Below are 6609 nucleotides of genomic sequence, written 5' to 3'. Positions count from 1 at the left end.
CTGAACTATCCAATTTGTTCAAATTTATTTTAATTTAGATTAATTCTAATCCAAACTTTGTCCATTAACACTTATAATTCAGTCAGTTGACTTAAGTCCTGTTTGGCATTCTTCCTACCTGCTCCTGTTCCTAGAGAAATACCTATTCAGAACAGGAATGGAGTCTCTAGTTCTTGTGGAATAATACTAGTGTTTGGCAATTTATTCCTCAGAAGCAAGTTTTTATTCTAAAGAAACAGAAACAGCGTTTGGATACACTATTTGAGATTAGTTTTTCAAATCAATACACAAACAAAGCATTGTTGCAAGTTAAAACTATGCAAATAATTAAAGAAAATTCATATTGGGCAAATGAGATAAATGGCAGTTCAAGGAAGCAAACAAAATCAACATTATTGTGTTCAGTATCTTCAAAGTTAGTTGCAACTTCTCAAAGACTAAACCAAATTGCATTAGCTACAAAATCATTTTAAATCAAATGGAGATCAACTCTGTTCAAATTTAAAACCCATCAAAACTAAACAAGGATAAAAGGCTAATATCATGGAGTGGGATAATAAACTCAAATTTGGATTTAAGTGAAAATCTCAATATATAGTGAAACTTCCATTGATTAATCTAAAGAAACTTGGACATATTTAACATCAGAAAGAAAAAAGAAAAAGGTCTAATGAACTAAGTGCGATACACTGAGAAACAAAATTGAGTAAACATAAAAACGAAGATATTAGTCTAGGTTGCTGAAAGAAAGAAGAAGTTACAGGGCAAATGACCAATTGCAAGGAGCGATGGGCTCTTACCTGTGCAGTGGAAAAATGTGAAGGATTGATTGCAAGAAAAAACCCAAGCAGCCTGGTCAAAGCTCTACCAATAAGACTTATGGGCCTAGAGTCCTCTGGGGTTTTAACCTCTTTCTTTTTGAGCATTAAGGCAAGGGAAATAGAATTTGCACTTAGTGAGATTTTCTATTTGTGGTAAAACTCATAAAACACCTCCATTGAGTCATATTCTAAGATCAACTAACAATCTTGATAGAAAGCTATGGAAAGCTATTAGGATTTAGGGATTTAAATCCTCTAATTCAGAAAACTGCTTCACGTACCTCCTGTACCATGAAATTCTTTATAGAAAGACAATTCGGGTTTCAGGCACATTAATCAAATCCAAACCTTTCAAGTTTAGGTGATTGTCCCCTACAGTGGCAAAAAAATGATTTAAAATGATCCACTAGACATTTAGCAATTTCCTCATCCTTGTTTGTCACCTAGAAGACTGACATTCAACCTTAATGTTGTAATTAGATGTTTTCTTCGTCCATTTGTCAATGAGTGGAAAATTTTTGTATTACCATCTCCTTTAAAAAACATTTGCACATTGATTTTTGTCTTCAAAGGATTTTTTCCTTATGATCCACTCTAGTTCTACTTTTAGGTTCCACCACTCTGTTTTATCATTCTAACTACATTCCTTTCTAGCATCCTTTTAATTTAACTCTTCTATCCTTTTAGAGATTTTTTCTTTCAACTCTTATAATTTTTCAAACTTTTCTTTAATACATTATTTAAATATCCCCATCTTCTTCATAAAATATACCCCTTTATTCCTCATATTGATTTCACCTTCCTCCCACCACACCTTCATTTGTTCAATGATTAATGGGGTTTCTAGCCACATGTTTTCAAATCTAAAAAGTGTCGAGCCTCCAAGTTGGGTTCCTGATCTAGACATATAAGATAGTGATCAAAGGTTAACCTTGACAATGCCTTTTAGACATATAAGATAGTGATCTAGACAACTAAAGTGGGTTCCTCCCGATCTATTGAGAAAAGGAATATATTAAATTTAAAGTAAACCTAAGATTATTGGAGATTTGACCAAGTAAATGAGGCATTTAACAAGGGAAGTTATTTTATCTAGGGGTGGATTCGAGCTGAGCCGAGCCAAATATTTGGGTATTCGAGCTCAACTCGGTATAACATTACAAGGCTCGAGCTCGATTCGAACTAGAAATACAAGCTTGAATTCAGCTCAAATGGAAAAACTATATATTCGAGCTCAATAATGAACTGAGCCTATTTGAGCTCGAGCTCGAGCTTTAATGAATGTTAGACTGGGTACCACTAAACTAGTATCTCCTTAATACCTATAGTTCAAATAAGACTGGGTGCCGCTAAACCAGTCTAATCTTTATTCTTTGAACAAACATTAATCTAGTCATTGGATCACTGCCATGTATATCCATCTTGACCATCTACAACGGGACCTTAACTAGTCAAGTGTACACGCCAATTGTATGGATCACTGCTATGTCCACTCTTGATTGGGTTACCTAACTGGTATCCCATAGGCCATTATACATGTTTTTAATAGTCTAACAGATCCTACCCCCACAACCACAATAAGCCTTTCTCTATCTTATATAAGTTAATGGGTGTTGAGTCTTGTTTTGCACCTTTTTTCTTTTAGTATATAATGAATTTTAATCAATAGTTGCAAATTCTGCACAAAAGCCATACAATCTACTAGGAAAGAAACATTAGCAATGCGATCCCTAGTTTCTCACATATGGGAATTAGCAATGCTTGCCATTTAGCAGAAGAATGTATAGTAAGTAATAGATGATATTGCCAAACAAAAAATTTCCAACACCAGGATACAAAATGGCATTATATATGTTTTTAAGAGGATTTTTATGTGCAAGAAATCATTTAAGTTTTACTAGCTGGATCTCTGGTGTTTCTCATTATGGCCAAGCAAAAGCAAACTTCATAGCATAGATATACCCTAAGAAACTATAAGCATTACAATGCATGTTTATGAGCAATGCTCATTTTCCTTTCATAACTTAAAAGCTGTGTTTGGAATTGAGGATTACAATTCAGGTGTAGAGACTCATTTTCCCATGATGATATCTAAGTAAAACTTGAATATCAAGTTCTACAAATCAATCCAATGCAACAACAAAGAGAATAAAGGAAATTTATACCAACAAAAATAAATCAACGACCAAATGTGCTTTATTAGTAATTTTCAGATAATATTGCTACTTCAGAAACTTGGCATCAAATGCTACAGATATTGAGGCAACCAAGAAAGAATGCATAAAACTACAACAATAATAACTAACTTAAACAAGGAGAATCAAACATTCAAACATTCCAATCAGTAGGGCCTGGTGGGTTTGCATACCTGCAAGCCATGTTTGCAATCTTCTTTGAGTGGTAGTCATTCTTGGACTGTGTGAACTTCAGCATGTGAGCAGTGCTAACCACTACTGTCTGATCAGTAGGGCCAATAACCCCATTTTTCCTAAGTTTAATCAATGTTGTCAAAGCAACACCAGTATGAGGACATATAAACATGCCAGTCGAATCTGCTTAGGCCATAGCATCCATCAGTTCTTCTTCAGTTGCTTCTTCAACAATCCCATCCAAATTTTGGAGGGCAAACAAAGCCCTATCTATTGGTGTTTTGGAATGACTAATTTCACTGGACATGTTTTGGAATTATTAATTTCAAAACGGAAAATTAGTCATGATGCCTTCTTTCCAATTTAGAAAAGGGGAAAAAGAAAAGAATAGGTTTAACAAAATTGATAAACTGAAAGAAAAAATGTATATGCATGGGTATAACCAAACCCCTCCAATCTTCCACAAGTCCCTCATCTCTCACCTTGAAAGTAACAAAGATGATATAAAAAATCAAGCAAATAAACACCGAAAAATCAAAACACAAGTTCCATAAAGAAAATTTTTGGTATTGAGTAGAGTATAATAGGCTTTGTTCAGACGTAAGATGCTAGTGCCATTGAGACTTAAACAAAACCATCAAATAACATCTCACAAGAACCAAAAATCCATAAGAGTTAAACATTAAAAAAAGTTAAATATGCATTCTAAGTTTCTAAACATAACCATAAAGGAACTAAAAAAAATCCAAAAGTTAAATATCCTAAACAATTGAATCCATAGCCAATGATTGACATGGTCACATCTCCTGATCCTAGAGCATCCAAACAATTTACCCAAAGTTGAAGGCATTATTAAGAAACGGGTGGAACTATCTCAGTATGTTTCTTGTCCACCTACAAACATGAAAAATGACCAAAATTAAATAATTGAGGAACAATAAATCAAAGCAAACAAATAAATAAATAGTATACCAATAAGCAATAATAAGTATAAATAAAGTGCAAAATACCTTTTGTTTTTTCTTCATCCCATGAAGGACATGAATCCAACCCCCTTTCACAAATCAAAGCTTGAGCAGTGTTTGGAGTCAAAGATGCATGATAAAAATCAATTACCCTGCCATCAACACTGAATGTAGCTTCTGAAGCTACTGTGGATATTGGAATAGCAAGAATCTCAGATGCCATGTTTGACAATACTCTATATTTCAAATTATTTGCCTTCCACCATTCCAAAGTATTAAACTCATAATGTGACATTTCTTCCTCACAAATATAAACACCCTCCTCAAGGTACATGTCCAACTCTGATTTTAGTGAGGGAATGGTCTCAACTCTCTTTACATAAGTCAACAATTTTGACCATCCCGAATTTGTTGATGATTGAGAGTTGGAACTAGAACTTACAAAAGACCTATTGCTACCATTCCCTTTAGTGAATGATTGCTCACTGCTAGAAGCATTATAAATAGCTATATATTCATCATAAAGCTGGTACAAAGCCCCTCGAACCTGCTTAATGTTTCTTCTAACTTCAACTTCTGAATATATTTATGGAAAATACATCTCAACAAACCTCAATTTATACATCGGATCCAACACGGAAACCACTATCATTAATAGATTACATTCACCCCAATACTTATCAAACTTCTCTTTCATCTTCCCAATCATCCTTCGAATGAAATCATTTTCATTTATTGATTTTAAGTTCAGAATTTCTTTTACCTTATAGATCTCACTAAGGTACAAATTAGAAGTAAGATAGTCACTACCATAAATAATGTTGGTAACTATACTGAACACTTCAAATACCTCACATACTTTCTCCACTTTTTCCCATTCTTTAGGAATTGGCAAGTAGTCATACTTGGGCTTCTTTTCTTGAAATCTTAGAAACACATCTCTTAATTTCAAAGCACATGACAACATCTCAAAAGTTGAATACCAACGGGTAAGACAATCAATAACCAACTTCTTTATACCTAGTTGTAAATGTTGTACACTTTCAAAAAAAGTTTATTTCCTACCCTCAGACTGGTTAATATATTTGACACTCTCACGCACATTTTCTATGATGTGACCAATTTCACTAAGACCATCTTGAATCAACAAATTCTGAATATGTGCACAACATCGCACATGAAAAAATTTTCCATCACAAAGCAATTTCATATTCCTATAAAATATCTCTCTCAAAAACCTCAAACATGAATCATTGCATGATGCATTATCTACAAAAACTGTAAACACCTTATTCTTGAGGCTCACTCCTTTAAATACTTGTAAATTGCATCTACAATATCGACACCTCGACGAGGTGGAGGAACATGAACAAAGCTGAGAACACATTTCCATAACCTCCAATTGGCATCTATGAAGTGACCAATTATCACCATATACTCAATCCTTTGGTTTTGTGACTTCCAAAGGTCTGTGGTTATGCTAATCTTCGAAATACCCTTTAAAAGATTTTTCAACTTCTTCTTTTGATCCTCATACACAACTACACAGTTGTTCTTTAGTGTCTTTCGAGAAATCTTTTCAAAAAATGGATTACACATCTTCATCATGAAAATAAATCCTTCCTCTTCTACTATAGTAAATGGATGCTTATGCATAAGAACCCAATGAGCAATTGCTTCTCTCATTTTGGAACGGATATACTTTGCAACAACAATATGATCTAAGAGAGGAGGACCCACAATTTCTGCATCAACATTGGAATCTATCGATTAAAAATTCAAGGTCATTTGCTGCTTACGTTGTTTTTTAGCTTTCAGAGCCACTTTTCTTGGTATGCATGATAAGGTTAGTCCATATAAATTGTAGTTCCAGTAGATTGTATAGATAATTTACTCTTGTAATGGACACAATGCGTCTTCTTTGTTCCATCAACAATTTTTACCTCTTTGAACTCCAACCATACACCTGAAGTTTTCTATCTTTTTGACTTCAATACTTGACCATCTTCCTCAACTTTAATAGGACTTTGAGATCCAATTTGAGTACCATTTGTGTTTAAAATGAGCACTTGCAATGGAATTATTTGCATTAATTTATATTTGACTTGTCTCATTTGATGAGGAATCATCAATAGTGTCAATCATGGTGATACGGGATGGACCAGACACAAAATGAGAGAGCGAAGGTCCTATTGAGGTTGAGAGAATATTTGTTGATGAAATATTGTGATCATGAATGGGGGATGATGGTATTCCTACATTTCAAATTGGTTTGTTACCACTTGATCAATCTAATCCTTAATATAAATCAATCAACATGCTTGGATAAGGATATTGAATACTATTAATAACTTAAACTAAAAAATTAAAAGTGAGGTAATAAACAAGATGATGTAGCCTACACTTCATATGAGAGAGAATTGATGTATGACGAGGGAGGTACAAATTTTGCAA

This window comes from Nelumbo nucifera, chromosome 1, assembly GCF_055504915.1.
Source record: "Nelumbo nucifera cultivar China Antique chromosome 1, China Antique-T2T, whole genome shotgun sequence".
Lineage (NCBI taxonomy): Eukaryota > Viridiplantae > Streptophyta > Magnoliopsida > Proteales > Nelumbonaceae > Nelumbo > Nelumbo nucifera.
Note: the sequence above shows the minus strand (reverse complement) of the source record.